Source organism: Diabrotica undecimpunctata, chromosome 7, assembly GCF_040954645.1.
Source record: "Diabrotica undecimpunctata isolate CICGRU chromosome 7, icDiaUnde3, whole genome shotgun sequence".
In the NCBI taxonomy this organism is placed as follows: Eukaryota; Metazoa; Arthropoda; class Insecta; order Coleoptera; family Chrysomelidae; genus Diabrotica; species Diabrotica undecimpunctata.
Genome location: NC_092809.1, coordinates 101,775,317 through 101,795,280, shown reverse-complemented (window position 1 = coordinate 101,795,280; position 19,964 = coordinate 101,775,317). Strand labels below are relative to the sequence as shown.

Below are 19,964 nucleotides of genomic sequence, written 5' to 3'. Positions count from 1 at the left end.
TAATGTTTTATTTTTGTTTAAGATAGTTGTTGAAGACTTATATGCTATGGTTTAATTTTAAATTAATTGTAATTTGTTTACGAGTAGTAAAAAAGAGAATAAATCAAACTATTACAAAAATTGTGGATTATTTTTTGTGCTACATAAATAAACAAAATGTCAATAACAATAAATATTGTTAAAAAAACTACAAACAATAGATTATTTTATTGAAATTTAAACAAAATGCATCCAGAGGAATATTTTTGTGACCGGTGTAGTAGACCGTGTGCGATTACTGATACACAAAATTAACTGCGTCTACTGAAAGGTTAAAGTTAAAGAGCTTTAGGATCCAGTTCGTGGCAAAGTTCTACTTTGTACAGAACTCATTCTGTTCTATCTGTTCTTGATTTTCTAGCAACTGTAGGTTTGCAGTTGGTGAGCATATATCGTATACCACGTGTTTCCTATATGAAAGAATAACATCCAAATTACTCTTAAAAACGTATTTCTCCAGTTGTTACTAAATATAATATTTTTTATATATCCATCAAATAAAATAATTGACAATCGTATTTAAAACCGCCTGTAATCATTGAATTTTGTTTATTTCAATGATTATTATTTAATAGACGGGGAAAAGTGAAAGAGGTTTAAAAGAACCTGACTCACAACAAAAAAACATGTTCATTGGCTTGTAGAGGCGATAAATAATTAATTAACCACGTAGTGAGTTGAGTTGTTTGTGCCTTTCCCTTTCAAAGTAAAAAATTAAATGTGTAACGTGTTGAACGGGTCTCCTCGTATAGAATAACTGCGACGGCGACGCACCCACATAGGTCCCTTGTTACACATTTATTTAACTTGTTTGCAACTTTTTAATGTACAGGACGTGCTAAATTGAGGATTTCTTCCGAAATAGTTACGGTTCTATGTGTTATGGTTTGTAAGAGATACGTAGGATATGAGGAAGTTTGAGACGATTTTAGTTGATGAATGTTGAAAAATGAAATTTGGGAAGTTAACATTAATTCTTCTTCTTGATGTGCCTATCCGTTACGAATGATGGCGATCATCATGACAATCTTTATCTTATCTGCAGCAGCGCGGAAAAGCTGCACAGATGTTGTATTTAACCAGATTATAAGGTTCTTTAACTAAGATGTTCTTCTTCTTCCTGGACCTCGTTTTCCAAATATGTTTCCTTGCAGGATGGCTTGAAGGGAGCGTATCTGGATTCATTTCGCATAATATGTCCGAAGAATTGTAACTTTCGAGATTTGATCATGGTAAGTACCTCTCGGTTCTTATTCATGACGACCTCTTCTGAGGACCTCCTCATTTGTGACTCGGTCAGTCCACGGGATCTTAAGTATTCTCCGATATAGCCACATCATTTTAACATTAATAAACACGTTTAATTACACCAGTTTTGTTAAAATGACCTAATGTAATACAGCTATAGGAACTATTTTACGTTTTGTGGTAATTATAAAAAAAGTAGTACAGTAGGCAGTACTGTAGACTACTGCTAAGCTTCATACTATTTTCTGTATTTTTAAAATTTAAAAAATATTTTTATAATTGAATAAAGTATTTTTATTTATTTATTATTTTAATTATACGTAGGGGAGAGTGGTACACATTGACACATAGTACACAATAAAACACTTTTATTAACTAAATCTAATTTTACGTCATATTGTTACTAGCGCTGCAACGGATAATTCATAATGCGTTGCGTCCGCCGACATTAGTTTGTGTTAATATACGGGGTAGTAGACACTATACGACGTGTTTTATTGTTCTTTGTGCCTGAGATTTAAAAACTACATCGTTTATAAAAAGGTATGTTGCCTATAAATAAATAGTTTTAGTTTTCATTATATGTTGTTATAATACTTGTGATGAATGCCTTCTAACCTGTAAATATCGTTGCCAATAATTGCCGGGGTTTACGTTTACCTCCAACTGAAACATTAAAGTACACATTCAAACCTATAGTGGTGGTACACAATGGCATATGTTTCATTGTGTACCATACTAAATCATTCTATACCAATAGAATTCTATTGCAGGTGTACCATGGTAAGGAGGAAGAAAGAAAGACCAATAGTCAAATTTACAAGTGAACAAATAACCGCAGCAGTCACAGAGGTTAAAAAAATGGAACTGCACTTCGGTTTGCGGCAGATATGTTTGGCATAAATTTTAGCACATAAAGGTTCTAAAAGAAAAAAAAAACGGGTGTGGCAGTCCAGTGGGACTGCCGGTAGAAGTTATACTTCTATACACGCGTTCGCCGTTAAAAATTTATATAGGAGTCAATCTGCACAATCATTACATATGTAATCCTATAGGTAAGAGAGAGCAGAAAGAGAAAAAGAATTAGTTATATAAGTATATGGTGCATCGATTGCTGTATATATACATTTGACCTGTAATAGGAGTATAGTAAATGAAGGATTGTATCAATATTTTAATGAAAATATATATTTTTATTTTTATATATGTATAAAAGGAGTTGAATGCAAAAAAAAATTTACACATACTCTGCAGTAAAATTCATTGTTTATTTTGTTATTAATATAAAAATTACAATACAATAAATACACTGCAACATAATTCAATATAATAATACAATATAAATTAAAATGTAATATTCATAAGTATTTAAAACTGCCAATATACATAACTTACTTTACGAAGATAAAAATAAAAAACCAACAACTCGGATTATGTTGTAAATTTTCATTTTATTTTAAAATTTATGTTTTTTGCGTATATTACATATATTTAATAAGATTAACGTGAGGTTTTTAAATATTTCAAAAATAAAAAAGGAAATTCATAATTGGGATTCCAACTCACAACCACCAGCGTATGAACCAAACACGTAAAGAATTTGCCAATTAGACATGACACTAACGGATTTCAAAATTGACAGTTCTCGGTAAAACAGTGATTATTTTGAAATACAAAAGCCTAAAATAATTATAAACGTTTAATTTCAAATAATACAAAACATATCACATAAATTATAATATTAATACATATTATATTATATATAATATTATATATATATATATATATATATATATATATATATATATATATATATATATATACAATATTATATATATAATATATATAATATATATAATATATATAATATTAAATATATATACAAATGGAACATTTTTATTCTCGAGAGAGGAAGAGAGAGAAAATATACCTTCTGTCTCTCTCTTACTCATTATCTTACATATGTAATGGTTTCTCAGATTCACTCTCATGCAAATTTCCAACGCCGACCGTGCGTATAGAAGTATAACTTCAAAAATGATTCAAATGCAAAAATGAAGCCAAATTATGCTGTTAGATTAGTATTTAACACAGGGCATGAGACGATATCCATCAATTGTTGAAGATATTCGCATCTACAATTTAGACGAAACTGCTACTAGGACTGACATAAAGTTGTGACATAAAAAGGTGTTAAACAGCTGAACCAGTGCACAAATGCTGAAAGAGGATTACTCGCTACTACTTGTGCAATAATTCGAGCAATTGGAACATTTCTACCTCCAGCCATTGTTTTTCCTCGTAAAAAGTTTAATACGATTATACTAAATGGTGCTATGCCAGGAACATTACGACTAACTAATTCAAGTGGATGGATGATCGTCGAACTATTCACGAAAGTATTAGATCATTTTATTTAGCATACTGGTGATAGAAAAGAAACCCCGTGTTTATAAATATATGACAATCACGAATCCATATGTCTCTGGAAATAGGAGAAAAAGCAAAAGATAATGACATTATAATTTTAACCTAACCCCCACATACAAGCAATAAGATACAGCCTTTGGACAAATCAGTTTTTTTTGCTTTAAAAACTATTACAATACTGCGATTGATTCATGGCTTCTTAACAACTCCGGCGTTCCTATGACACTGTATCAAATAGCAGAATGTGCTGATATTGCAAACTCAAAATCAATTGAGTTTGCAATATCAATAACCTGAAAATATTATGAACGGCTTCAAATCTACAGGTATCTACCCTTTCAATAAACATATTTTTAGTGAAACTGATTTTCTATTATCGTCGGTTACTGACAGACAAATTGATGATTTTGAAAACTATGACGGACAAAAAGCTATGGTTCTACTAAGAGATTCTACCAAACACGAAGAAAATGCATATGTATCTTCATCTTCAGTTAATACCTATAGCTCATACTTCTAATACAACCCAAGAATCTGAACTGAACCCAACTCTTGAAATATCTTCGATATCAAAAGTCCTTTTATTACCCCATTCGACGGGGTTTTTCTAAGACCGCATCCAGAACAAATTCAAATCGTAGACGGAGATCAAGGAAAAGTGTCCTTTTAACTAGTGCACCAGAAATGAAAGACCTTTCTTATAAAACGGAAGGTAAGGAAACCCCCACAACAGCAGCAGTCAAGAAAGTCAAACGAAATATTTGTAAAGCTTTAAGCACAAAAGGCCGTAAAAAGGACCCTCCCAGAAAAAAGACCAAGCCAGGTGAAAGTGATTCAGAAACGGATTCCGGAAGTTTAGAGTTGTCAGACTCTTCAGATGATGAATTAAGTTCTTCTATGGTGCAGGAATAAAAGGATGACTCAGAATCTTACGCAATTGATAAAACCCTCATGAATTTCAAATTTTATATTTGAGAAGAAGTACGAAAGTTTCCAATTCATTTTACTTTTCAAATGTTCCTGATATTCATATGGGTTTGAAATCTGATTTTGTTATGTTATTGCCAGTACCTTTATATACTGAAAACAAACGACTATCTTGCTATTGTAAATTTGGTTTGGTGTTTAACAATTTTATTGAACGGTAACTTGAAGAAATAAAAAATATTTTTTGTATTTAATCATTATTTTTAACACGTTTCATTGTGTACTATGTTGTGTACCTTATGTTTCAAAATGTACCACCGGTGGTACACATTGAAACAAATTCAGTATTACATATTTCTGAAAATTTCTAAGTTACTATTCTTTACTTTACATATTTATAATAACTATCAAATTTTATAGACAAATTTACATAGATAACAGAACTCTAAATGGAGATTTTTTCGAAGATTGCATTTTGATGTTAAGAGTACTTTTCCTAAAAAATGTGTCATTATGTACCAGTCTCCTCTAATTAATATGATTTTATTAAACACGTGATGAATCTATAAATGGTTTAAATAAAAAGATGATTCAAATTAACAAAATTAATAATATTTAAGGATTACATAAAACCGCTGTTAGTTAATATCCTTGTTATAGATTTTAATATAGAATTGAAAAAGTTAACATGTTGTATAACGGACTCCCTCGTCGCTGAGATGGACTCACCCAGCTGTTTACAGCGCCTTACGAAGGCGCTACTTCCGTAACGCTCTCGCGATGATACTTCCGTGACATTCGCCTCAGCATTTCACTATAAAGACAAAGTAATACAACGCCAGAATAAAAGCTTCGCTTCAGTAACGTGCATAAAAACCCGTTGTCCGTCATAGACGGTTCCCATGGTCAACTTGTATTTCAAGTGATTGTAGAAACATATTTTTTGCTGTGTAGGGATACCTTTACCATCCAGGCATTTATTAAACAATATTGTTTGACGATCATATAATTTTCCAATCCATATTTCAATAATTTAGTAAGATACTTCAAGGTCGGCTGGTTTTCTGTTATTTAGTGATTTCAGTATACGTTCCAAATCTTTATTTTCTATTTTATTGGAGATACTTTGCAATACTTATAAATACTATTGGCATCATGTATCTTGCTAATTTCTGATCTTTCATTAACAATTTTTTTAAATATTTTTTTCGCTATGTTATAATATGTCATAATGTCATGAATATACTAATATGTTGAAAAAATTTAATTACTTCAAAAGAATAATGGAGATCAATACGAATATATTTGGAAAGTTTTTGTCATTGCTGAGTTTTGAATTCAAGTCTCAATCATGTGTGTGGAAAATTAAAGAATATATTGCAGGATGTACTAGTCATTGCTTGTTAATGCAATTATGCACATAAGTATATACACAGTGATTAATTAAACAAAAACTTTCAATCATGAAAATATCAGTTTAATTTTCTAATTCTTGTCCCCTTATTCTTTTCCGCCTAAAAATAACGCCCTCTAAGAGGCTTCAATTCTGTCTTATTAAGATCAAAGGTAGTTCGATTTCTAGGTTATTTTAGAACTCTGTGCTCTGTGGCCAATTATATTCGGCATCAAGAATACAAACATCATTTTGAGAGAAAATCATTTTGCTTTTCAAAATACAGCAACAAATGGCAAATTGTATATTATTGATTTAATATCTAATAAAATTGTTTAGCCAAAGCAGCATACCCGCAAAAATAATATTGATGATAACTGATAACGAAACAATCATAGACTCACTTTCATTCCCTCCGGTGCTGCACCAAAATGACGCAATGTTTGGCTATGAATAATTTGTTGAATTGATTGAATTTAGTTGCGAAATTTTAAAACTTGGAAAATACAAATGTATAAGCAAAGCCATTTAGTAGAATATACTTAAATACTGGATACTGGAATGAATTTGTTAATTGTCGAACAACTTTCTCTAAAGAAAATATTAGTTACTATCCGCTTTTACATTTCAAGTCTGCCTTATTAATATTATAAATAAGAAGTTCAACGGTTTAACCAGTGACGCCACCATAAACCGGACGGGGTGACAAGCATAAAATAAAAACCAAATCAATTATATTGGTATAACGGTTTTGATAAAACCAACCAAATAGGAAAAATGTAATTTAAATTTATTCATAAACATGATAACGTAGTTGCTAACATATATCCATACATTTTAAATATCTTAATGAACACAGTTATCTTTATTTTTTTACCGGAAGATTTCCAGAATAAACCAATAGCGATTTCGAAACTTCATACGACACGACTGCGGCTTCAGTGACGGCTTACAATTTTAACTTAGAAAATAAATACCTATTCAATATACTTCTATACCACAATGGATAAAAAATAATTAAAGATAAATATAATTAACCTACATATATTAAAAATAGAGGAAAAACATTTAGGTAACCTTCTTTGGTAATATTAGACACTTATTTTTTAATTAACGTCTATTTAACGTCTATTTAAATGGGAATACGCCACAATTAAAGGTTAAAGTAAGTTTATTGACGTTTCAATTTCCACTTCGGAAATCGTTCTGAAAATACAAACATTAGTAAATTAAACAAATTTTGTTTTTTTGTTACTTGGTGAAAAATTCTTCTAATAATTTAATTTTATCTGACTCATTTATATTGACAATTCAGACATACATTATACATTTTAAAGTAGACACTTTAAAACGATATTGCCAATATTATTGAGTTGCGTTCCTGGGACGACTTTACTTGTAAGATAGTTCATTCGATTACATGAAATAAACTTTACTTTGAGAATATCCGTCAGAAAAAATCATAGCATGTAATTCGTCTTTAAAAAGACAAACACAAGCCATGCTGGCAGTAAAAATCTCCTGTTAGTGATTACATAGTAAATTATGAAGGAAAAACCAGGAAAAAAATCTCATAATACTATCCCGACATGGTAAGTATTTGGTCGTGCATTTAGTTTACTTTCAATAAACACCAAATTCTGATTTTATGTTTGTTATTTAAAAAACATAAATGATGTATCCTCCATATGTTACTGACTTAATAATACTGGTATTTTCCTGGTAATAACTTCCTCTTTTAATATGGGTAACCAGATACTAATACATTCTGCCGAGGAATTTGCGACACAATTGGTCTCATTTAACATAATTAGAGCGGCTTCTTTGATTTTTCCCTTTTTACCATCCGTTTCATTTAGGACTATATTTGAATCATTCCATTGAACCCTATGTTCATTATCCCATGCGTGTTTACATATTTGAGATCTATCAAATTCTCTATTTTTAATATAAGATTGATATTCAGTTATTCTAACATTTAATGGCCTTCATGTTTCTCATAAATAAAACTGATCGCATTCACAAAGTATTTTATAAATGCAATTCTTTGTCCTTTCTTGTTCATTGTTAGGTTTGGTTTTAGACATAATAGATCTCAATGTATTTGTTGTTTTGAATGTTGTTGAAATTTTGAATTTATTTCCTATCCTTTTAAGTTTTTCTGATAATCCTTGTATGTATGGTATTGTTATTTTCCTCGTATTATTCCTTGTGTCGATTGTTGAAAATTCTTTATTTTTAAACGATAAAGGACAATCATTTTTTAATAAAACAGATGTTAACAAATGTTTTTCCTCAAAGAACGAATTTTCGTTAGAACAAGTAATTTTGACTCTATCGTATAAGGATTTAATGATTCCCTTTTTAATATAAATATTGTCATTTGATTTGAAATTTAATCTGTTGGTGTGTGTTGGTTTTCTATAAAACATCCAGGAAAGGTAGTGAGTTATTATATTCCTTTTCCATGGTAAATGTTATTGTCTCTTCTTTATCGTTTATATCATTCAGGAATGTGTCCAACCACTCTGATCCATGAGTCCATATTGAGAATATATCATCTACATATCTCCACCATACTGTGGGTTTTAAATTTTGTTTAAAACTAATATTTGTTTCAAAATCTTCCATAAATATATCGGCTAATAATGGAGATAAACTAGAGCTCATTGCTAGACCAAAATTTTGTTTATAGAATTCATTATTTAGTTGACAATATGTATTATCAGTACATAATGTTAATAACTCCATTATAGCTGATATGTTTAGTCTTGTTCTAGTTACCAATGTATCATCACTCTCTAATTTTTTCTTGGCTATATTTAAAATCTTATCTAATGGCACATTCGTAAATAGACTATTTATGTCAAAACTTACCATAGTATTATTTGAATTAAATTCAATATTTGATAATTTAATGAAAAAAGGTTGTGTATTTTTTACCCATATTAAAAGAGAAAGTTATTAAAAGGAAAATGTCAGTATTAGTAAGTCAGTAGCATATGGAGGATCATTTATGTTTTTTAAATAACAAACATATAAAATCAGAATTTGGTGTTTATTGAAAGTAAAAACTAAATGCACGACCAAATACTTACATGTCGGGATAGTATTATAAGTTTTTTTTCCTGGTTTTTCCTTCATAATTTACTGTGTAATCACTAACAGGAGATTTTTACTGCCATAGTGGCATGTGTTTGTCTTTTTAAAGACGAATTACATGCTATGATTTTTTCTGACGGATATTCTCAAGTTAAAGTTTATTTCATGTAATCGAATGAACTATCTTACAAGTAAAGTCGTCCCAGGAATGCAATTCAATAATATTGGCAATATCATTTTAAAGTCGTCTACTTTAAAATGTATAATGTATGTCTGAATTGTCAAAATTATTAAAAGAATTTTTCACCAAGTAACAAAAAAACAAAATTTGTTAAATTTACTAATGTTTGTATTTTGAGAACGAAGTGGAAATTGAAACGTCAATAAACTTACTTTAACCTTTAATTGTGGCTTATTCCTATTTAAATAGTAATTACTTTAAAATGCCACAAGAAAATAGCTTCAGAACAATATTAATTAACGTCTTGTCAAATTTAGGAAATGTATTTGAACGTCTTATACTTGGTTTTAATTGTCCCCAAATTGACGGTATATGACTGAACACTCAAAAATAAGAGGGGTCTTAATATAGTGTGTCGATGCTTTTCGGCAATACTCTCTAAGGCAAATAATTTGTTAAATTCCTTGGCGAACAAAATTCAATTTGTTTTTTTGTATATAAAAATCTTCGAAATACAAATCATTTTCCTTTTAAAAAGCTTTACAGTTTAGTTTTGTTTGAAGATGTATTTTGCACCTTTTAGTGAGCTGTTGGAAATGATAGGAAGCGTTGTCAAGCACTTGGGGAGTAGAAGCGAAACCAGCAATCTCCACTTTGACAAAATTTTCAGGAAATAGAATTTTTTAATAAAATTTTAGCGTTTTATTATTTTTGTTATTTATATTTATTTGTACATTGGCTTTAGTTATTTACAAAATTAACCTAATTATTTCATTAAATTTTAAGTAATTAACAATTTAAATTTGGAGATTTCTGGTTTTGGTTCAAACACTTAGAGATTGCAACAGAAAAAAAAAACAATATGTGAATAAAAAAACATACATCTTCCTTGAAACTAAATTTTTATTGAAAAAATCTTAAAACAAATATTTATGGAACAAAAAAGTTTTAAACAACCAAACTCTGAAATTTCATCACAAGTCTCAGCTTCTCTTTTAATACTTTCTTCCCTTTCAATCATTTACTTTAGAATCAATAATGTTTTTAGCATATCATTATTCTTGTTTAAAGCGTTATGGTAAAACTCAAGATTTTCTAAGTTTTCCACTCTTCTCCAAAATGTTTTGTTATTAGTTTATTAACGTCACGAAGTTTTAAGGGGTTAACTTTAATAGCCCCCAATTCGATAATATCGGGATTAATCATCCTGATATCTTTTCCATCCCTATAAACACTTTTTGGTTTTCCAATAACGCTTCGATACTGCGACTCTCCTAGTACCAAAACGTTTAATCCATTTTTAGTCTTGGTTAAAATAATACGTTTAATAATTGAAAATTTAAAGTGCCAAGAGGCAGTGCCTTTTAACACCCTATACGATTCTTCTTTCCAATTAGCAACTTCAAAATCTTTTCCCATACGAATTACTTTGCCAAATGGACTAAATATCTCATTGTATTACTCTGGCCTGGTAATAACACCCATTTTCTTCAACACTTGTTCGATTCTGCCAAAAATGCGATCGCTAGGAAGTAATGAGTGACCTGTGACTGGGTATATAAGTTCAATATAATGTAAATTTTGTGGGGCATCTAAAAACCATTTAGCGTATGTGGCGACTAAAATGCAATTTTTATTAAGACCACCGCATCCATCAGAGACCAATCTCAAAGTTTTAAAGCCGATGATATAAAGCGGAACTTACCTCACTGGATCCTTTATGAAATTCATTTTCGGTCCATGTATACATGAAAGTTTTTTCTTTGGTTTGTTTTGACAATCCTTGTACAAAGCAAAGGTTATAAATATACAACTGTCGGCTAAAGTAAGCGTTTTGATCCGTTACTTTTGGCAGTACTTGATTTTTTTGACACTCGAAGCCTATTGTAATTAAATCATCTCTAGTTTCTCGTAGTAGTGAATAAAAAACGCTTTTGTTGATAAATAGGTATTTCTCTTTATGCGCATTATTTGTTTCAACTTTGGTTTGCTCATCAAATGATAAACAAGTAGAACATACATAGTTCATGGTATTCCAAACCCCAAGTTGAAACATTAGTTAAAATATATTTCAAAAATAATAATCTTTAACTTTTAGATTGTCCGTTACCTCGTTATTATACATCCCTTTCAATTTTCTTATATTAACTCAGATGAAAGATATCGTCCAATAGTTGTTGCGCTTCTTGTGTAGTGAGCTTCTACACATTTGAATCTTTTATAGTTTATTTTTCTGAACGAGAGAGTAATTAGCATAATTTTAACTGGTAGCTCCGACCACTCCATGGGCGTGCTCAAGATTAATTGAAAAATTACTTTGAATAATTGTAAAAAATAAATGAATTATTTCAGTGTTATAAAGTGTTATGTGTATGTAAACAAAAGTGACCTCTTTTATCACACACTATATTAGAACTGACTGGCCTACATTAAAAAGGGTTTTAAAAAATTCACATTTTTTTTAATTTTTAAAAATTACAAAAGAGAAAAAGAGTTTTTAAAACCGTCTAAGGTATGTTAAATAGATGAATAAAAATATTAATATAAAACTTACAGCTACTTGTTACAAATCCAAATCAGATTCAGAAGATGAACTTTCAGAACCAAGATTTATAATAACTGGCTCGATCATTTTATCAGTAATATTGTCCAGCTTCCACATTTTTTCCTCTTATTTAATAGTGTGATTTACTGCCTTTTCCCAGTTTTCAGGTTTTACATTATTTACGGCCTCCAAAAACAACTGTTTAACATCATGAATTTTAAAAGTGGTATTTTTTCTTGAAACTTCACTCTTTATCTGTGCCCATACCAGTTCAATCGGGTTTAATTCACAATGATATGGTGGGGATCTAAGTACTGTCATTCCACGATTTTTGGCAATTTCATCAATTTCGTATTTTTTAAATTTTTCTTTATGAAGGGCACACAACGAATAAAGTTCCTTTCTTATAGATCCGGGATGGTACGTAATATTTTTTGAACTCAGCCAATTCTGCAAGTCTTTTTTTAACCACTTGGTTGTGGGCAGTCCTTCTATGAGTCTGGAGTGATAACTTGCATTATCCATTACTATTACACAGTTCTTAGGAAGAAGATCTATCATTTGTTCGAACCATTCTTGAAAGACATCAGCGTTCATGTCTTCATGGTAGTCACCGGTACGAGTTGATTCAAAAGTTAATAAACCACCTTCAACAAAACCGTCTGAACTGCCAATGTGTACTATTATCAGCCTGCGTCCCTTTCCTGATGGTGGGTTTAAACCAGTAGATAAGTTATTTACAAAAGCGTGCCTTTGACTTGTAACAGTTTCATCCTGCCAAAATTTATTTGGTGTATGACCCTCGTTGATCCATGTTTCATCAAGATAAAATATTTTTCTTTTTTGGTTTCTCATTTCCTTTATGGTTCTTAGAAAATGTCTTCTCCATATGACAATATCGCTTCTTTCTAATAAAATAGACTTTCTGGGATTCTTTTTCCAGCGGAAGCCTATTTCTTTTAAAAGTTTCCATAACGTACTTCGACTCATTTCTGGGTAATCCTTATCATCTCGAACTGAGACAAGAACTTTATCCAATGTTGGAAATTCTTGTCTAAAGAAGAATTCATGCACTTTCCGTCGAAGTCCTTCTTTAAAATGATATTCTATTTGAAATTTTGGTTTCCCTGGAGCATTACGTGGCATTTGAAAACTACCACATTTCTCTTCTTTAATAACTCTGTAAATCGTAGATTTCCCAACACCAAGTGTACTGCTAACTAACTCAACGGTCTCATCAACACTTTAAATATTAATGTTTTTTCATTAACTGTTAGAGGACCAATTTTTCGGCGTTTACACGGCACTTCCAAATTTTCCATAACACTAGTATACACAATAAACTGCACCTTGCAACTGAAGTACCTACTTTTAGTGAACTGTTAAGAATTTTGAATACGCCACTTGGACCTTCCTACAAAATGGAAAAACCCACTATCACATTTTCTGTGGAATAAGTTTAGAAGGTAATTATCTAGTCAATTACTGTCGTAGATTCCTGGAATTAAAGAATTAAATGTTTGATTGTTGAAACCCTTACTTCGTGGAATGCACTCATTTCAGATAAAATAAAACGTTTTATTTTATCTAAAGAATTAAACTTTATTTTGCAAATAGGCAAAGAATTAAACTTTATTTTGCAAATAGATAAAATAAAACGTTTTATTTTATCTAAAGAATTAAACTTTATTTTGCAAATAGGTAGGTACTTATTAAACTTTTATTGGTTATATATAACCAATAAAATAAACATCTTACATTTCTTGCAAATTCATTAGTACCTGTTAACCTCCATCACTCCGACACTGGCAACCTTATTTAGGGATTAGTAACCCTCACAACTATTTTATTCTATTCTGCTCCAACCTTTATACCTGGTGGTCATACTCAATTTAAAATTGTTTTCCTATATACTTCTGTAAACTTGTTGACAAATATCTGTTTTTCATTGAGTCACCCGTATCAACAGTTTAGGGATTTGCATACATAATTTATTGTTTTATTACTCTCTCATACATAAAAATACACTATAATAAAATTCATCACCTACTTTTTTCTACATTTAAACTTAAAGCTGATTCGGTCCCCTCCTCTTTTTTCCGATGGTGAATGACCCGTCATAAGATAATTTTTCATTACGCCTTGAAATCTATTTTTCTTGATACGCAAAATATTTAAAAATGTTGCTTGACAAACGGGAAGCAAAATAACATTTTGCGCTCTAACGAAACATTTAAATATGGATGTTTTAGGGGCATGACGGTCATTTTTTGGTCGTCTTCTTTAAAGGTGTAACTTTACAAAATCTAGTTAGAAATGCATCCTGGATTTGTTTATTTCGTGAGATATAAAAATTCTTGTGAAAATCAGCAATATCTGCCATTTTTAAGCAAGCACGTCGATAAGTTTTCGTATTATGGTTGCATTTAGTCCCACCGGTGCATATCTGTAAAAACAAAAAATATAGCGGTAACTATTTTTTGTTGTTTAATATAATAATTATATATATATATATATATATATATATATATATATATATATATATATATATATATTAAATAAAAAAGTGGCAAATTTAATAAAGCAAAGATTATTATGATCAACAATTATAATATTCTTAATTATTTTTATATTAAAGGGAAATCTTTTATCTTTTTTGTGCCCCTAAAGAAATAATAAAAAATTAATAATAAAAAGCCTACAAAAATATTGTTTCTAGTTTCATCGAATTTATGTATTTCATATATTTATTTATTGCTTACTGTATTAGATTAACGCGCCAAGATAGATAACCTATAATACCAAAAACAGTTAACCCGGCGCCAGTGTGGTAGACTAAAATGTAAAAACTTGTGTGGTGGGCTATCAATTACCCCAAATTAAAAAAAAATTAAATAAAAATAACACATTTTTAGAAAATTTATATTGTGATTTATATTTTAACATATAACAAACTTAAATCAAAAGGAACTAGTTTAGAAACAAATTGCAAACTAAATACTTGAATATTCCAAAAAAGTCTCATTTTACAGCATAAAAAAACGTCACACCCATTTTTTCTCGATTATAAAAAATAGATCAGAGAACTAGTAAAAATAAATGAAAGTTTTCAAAAACCATAACATACAGAATACATTTTAATTATTTTTAGCTAAATAGCAAGAATCACAATGCACCACTGAATGCTCTAAACATATAGCTTTTTTACAAATCACACAATTATAAAAGGTCTTTTTGTCATTTTTTCTCGGGCAAACATTACATCTTTTGGCTACTTTCATTCGTTTACCTGATTTCACTTCATCATTTGTTACAGTTCCTTCAGGATGGACTTGTAAATTTCACGGAAGCCTTAAGTTGGTAGACCGAATTTGTTTGTATTCTATTAGTAACTGTATTGCTAATAATTTCAAAAATTCCCTTAGTTTTGACTAAAAATCGCCAGTATTTTGTTGATAAATTACTCTAGCATTTATACCTGCACAGTTGAGTATCGTACAAAAAATTGTAATGGGTCATCTTTTGTTATTACGTGAAACATCGTATGAAGCCGACAATTCATCTACCACATCTATCCCACATTTTGTAGCGTTACAAAAAGAAATTATTTCTGGTTTCTTACTTTCGCCAGTATTATCGTCAATATCAGGAGTGTGGTGTAAAGTTGACATTAGAAGAACTACTTTTCCTTTTTTTGGTACATGTGAAACTAACGTTATACTCTCTTGAAATCCGAATTTTGAGTAATATAGTGGCCTCTTCCTAGATGTTATAAAACTTTCAGGTATTTGCCTTTTGTTTTTTCTTACAGTTCCAGTAGACGTCAGTTGATGAACTTCTAAAAGCTTCAGCATCAGCTCATAACTTGTGAACCAATTATCGAATGTTACATTTCGTTTGGTTCCAGATATCCTAGTTACAAGTCGGAGAACTACGTCGCTAGGTTTATTGCTCAATTGGAAAGGTCCCTCTGGCTTAAATCCCACGTATAGTTCTAAATTCAAAACATAATATGATTTTGCATCAACGAGAGCGAATATCTTTAATCCGTATCGTGCAGGCTTTTTCGGCATATATTGGAGAATTTACAGCGGCCTCTAAATGTCTCCAGCTTTTCATCAATAGTAAGGTATTCGCTTGGCGTATAGACGTCTTGGCTATTTTGAACAAATTTTTCGAAAATTGCTCTAATTGCAGTCATTTTATCGAGTTTTTCTCGATTTTCTCTATTGTCAAAACGTAGACAAGACTATAAAAAAATAAATCGTTGTAAAGACATCGTCTCTCTAAATAAGCTTATTCCGGTTCTATCGGTAGACCAAAGATCTTCTGAATTAAGCCGAGCAGACTTGAACACCCCAGCCAAGTACAATAGTCTGAACAATGTTCTTATCATTGGTTTCGCAAACTGCATAGTAATGGTTTTCATCGTAGCAAGTGGACTTCCTTCTTATTTTTATATTAGTCCAAGTTACGACATCATCCATCATACTAGGTGTAAAAAGTAAATTGAAACATTCCACGGGAGTTTTCGCCATTTTTGCATTTCGTTTTACACCTGGTAAATGCGTAATGATATTTACTGAGCGTGTTCTTACATTTATAGGAAAGCATGTTGAAGACCATTTAGTGCCGTCCTTACCTACGTAATGTTTCTTTTGACTCTCCTGTCCTTGCCCCAAAAGTTCATTTTCGATTTCTATATCCGCCACTGACTGTTCTAAATCAATAGCATCTTCCTCGCTGTCAGAGTTGTGGCTACTGTTGTCTTCATTGTCGGATTCGTTTGCGCTTGCAGATCCAATTACTACGTCATCGTCTTGAGAATCGTCCAATAAAGCTTGAAGCCTCGCCTGCTTCCGTTAAGGCTGTTTTATCGGTGCATCAAAACCTAGGGACAGTGTTTTCTCTGTTATTTACTGACAAAATGTCTCGAAATTTGGACACGTTATTCGAAATTATGTTGCCTTTAAACTGATGGTTTTACTTTTTTTATTTTTTTGAAACTTCTGTTGAAAAATTGGAATATACTGTTTAACGTTCTATTATAACCAAACTTTTTACGCCCATCACTCGAAAGAGTTTTTTTTTCTGTAATCGTTAATTTTTGTTTCACCTTTCTGTGTCCAGTAATAATCGAGAAAAGCGTGTTCCAACTTTAAAGAAAATTGCTAAAAAATACTGAAATCTAATAGTGAAACGTGTTACTCATCATTGGGCTTAGTTTCATCGTTATCGCCTTCGTGACGTCAAATCTCATGAACGTACGGTCAGTTAGTTCGTGTTAAAACTAATTTGAATGGAGAATAATGTATTTGTTGTCATTAAACTACCCGTCGGCCGGCGGCACTGAGTAAAGATGGTCTCGCGTAACCAGTGTAGAAAAGTAAGTGATACGCCCATTTCAAATCGCAGTTGGCTTGAACTGCTAAAACAGCCTTAATATCGATAAGCCATAATCTAGAACAAAAACATAAATAATTTTGTAACATTTTTTTAATTGATATATTAAATTAATTTTAATTCCTTTTACCCATGTGGATGATACGTTGATGGTCGTGTTTACGATCAGAAATTTTTATTGGAAAACTACCGGAATATGACTGAAGAATCTACCTAAGTATTTATTTAAAGACGCCGGTCTGGCGAATCCTTAGTTAATCCTTTTTCGGGTTCTTTGTCATAAATTCGGTAATTGTCGTCGAACGCCCGTTGTAAGGTTTTTCGGGAAAAACCTAATCTAGGAGATTTGATATTTTATCACGTTTGTAGGTAGAAGTATACCGTTATGTTCAATGTTAATTAGAACCTTATCTTCTTAGAAATAGATACAGGCTGGCCTATCATTTTTGGGGGGAAGATACCCTCACCTTTTCTTGGGTAGCTTGGTAAAATTTTAGAGGAACCAAGTCACTTATCGGTGGGCATTCGTCGAGTTAAGACGCTTAGTTCACATTATCGTATCTGCTACCTTACCGTCTCTGTGCATTTTCTTTATAAGTGTGTATACACTTGTTATTTTGAGTTTCTTCATCCTATACTATATTAGACTAAATATAGTCATAAATTCAGTGTTTAATACAAGTACAGTATTAACTTCAGTGAATTAAAGCAGCAGTCGTCAGGAATAATTACCGTAAGTTGACACAATCTTAATATCTCCACCTATCTGGGCAAGTAACATGGTATAGCATCATATCATCTTCCATTATCTGGACGTATCCAACGATCATACATGTCATCAAATGTAGTTGAGAGTAGCTACTGAATTTTGCAGTCAATTAAAGAACATTCTATACTTTTTTTTTGTTACGAACCAAATAATCGACTTAACCAAGTGCGGTTTGGTTAAATTTTTATGTTTTCACTTCAGTAACTTTTTTGTATTTTTGTAAATTTAAATTTTATTAATTTTTGTTATCTTTGGTGTTTGTTATAATTTTTTATTCATTTTTTTTTTTGCTGTAATATCTCGAGATACGCCCAAACTTTATTTGTGCATGATTGTGTTATACTTATATCTTTGTAAAGGTATTTTCAAATTATATTTCTGCTATTTTTTTATATGTATACCTACCACCATTTCATAGTTGTTTGTATATTTTTATTACTTGTGTTGCATTCAGCAGCGTCGTAATTTTGTTGTTGTTTAATATATTGTTATTGTTTTATGTATGTATTTTATTTGTCGACTCCTAACAAAGTTCCCTGATATATTTGCTTTTTATCTTTAAATATAACTATACCTTTGACCAGTAGAAAGATCAGGCTTATTAAGTTTCGTAGGTAAGTAAGTGTAATACCTAATATATTTATTTTTTTGTTTATGTAGAGTGTTGACCAAATTTATTTAGTAATTAACTGTGATATCTTTTCTTGGGTTTGATCTCTGAACCTAAATATCTTTCCTTATCTCTTTTCTTTTCTAAGGTTTCTTAATTTTCTCCTTAAACCCCAAAAAATTAAGTGGCGCCCTGTTCCCTATCTTATCTTATCTTTGGTAATTTTACCCATCTATCTTTTTGTTTATTTCTGTATCTTTTCCAATATCTCTTATCGTATCTTTACTTATTTCGTCCGTTGGACCCATTCCTTGTTCCAAAAGCTAGTTTCGAACCCACGACTCGCTCTCCACCAACCATCTGGCTGCCGTCCGCAGTGTCTCCATTGATGACCTTTCTAGCACCATCCAAAAAAGGTTTCCGAGGTTACAATTTATGTACAAAATTTCACATTTTCGATAAAAATAAATAATTTCAACGGAAATTATATAAAAATGTGAATGCCCAACTCAAACAATACTACCATAAATATATTAACTTACCTGTGTGGTGGGGCATATAATACCCCAACGACGTTTGGATCAAAACAGCGATGCGTGCGTTCACTTCTAAAGTAAATCAACAACTGCGAGACCTCCTTCAAGGTTCTAACGAAGGGTACTGAAATGCCTGTCGCGTTAATTTACCGATAAAAATATTGTCGCTAATTTTAAACTCACTGGGGTATGTCATACCCCACCACACTGGCGCCGTGTTAAAAAATGGCTTACCGCAGTTCTTTAGCAATATTCCTTTTCCATTTTCGTTTTTGTTGAATTCTCTTACGAGCTCTTGTTGGTGTAACTGGAATAGATTCAGTCTCAATTTTAAATTTAATACCACAGGAGATAATACACCCAAAACTATTTAACTTTTAAGCGATAAATTTAATAAATACGTACTAATTCTTCTAACCAAATCTTAATAACACTCAAAGGCGTTGCAATTTCGTCAAAGGCTGAAGCATGTAATACGCTGTGATCGGTCAAAACTGAGATTGCCGGTGTTGCCATTCGCGAACCGATGGAGATTGCTGTTTTTGCTACTAACCATATTTTTTGACGTTGAATATGCACAAGATATTGAGGGTTTTGCTACACAATATTTTGTGAAGTTTTAGAGATGAACACAAAAATATAGATGGCAGCACTAACTCAATTTGGGGAAAATATGGAGATTGCTGGTTTTGCTTCTATTACACTATTTTGCTTCCAGTATGGGATCAGTGAGTTTTCAAACCAATTGTTAAAAATATCAGCTTCCATAATCTTGTGGTAG

At 31.1% G+C, this 19,964-nt stretch overlaps 1 protein-coding gene across 1 annotated transcript in view; it reads left to right on the top strand.

Moving 5' to 3' along the window:
- Window positions 1-19,964, top strand: part of stl (ADAMTS metallopeptidase stall) — a 251,760-nt gene that overhangs the window by 26,541 nt on the left and 205,255 nt on the right. The window lies entirely within an intron of this gene.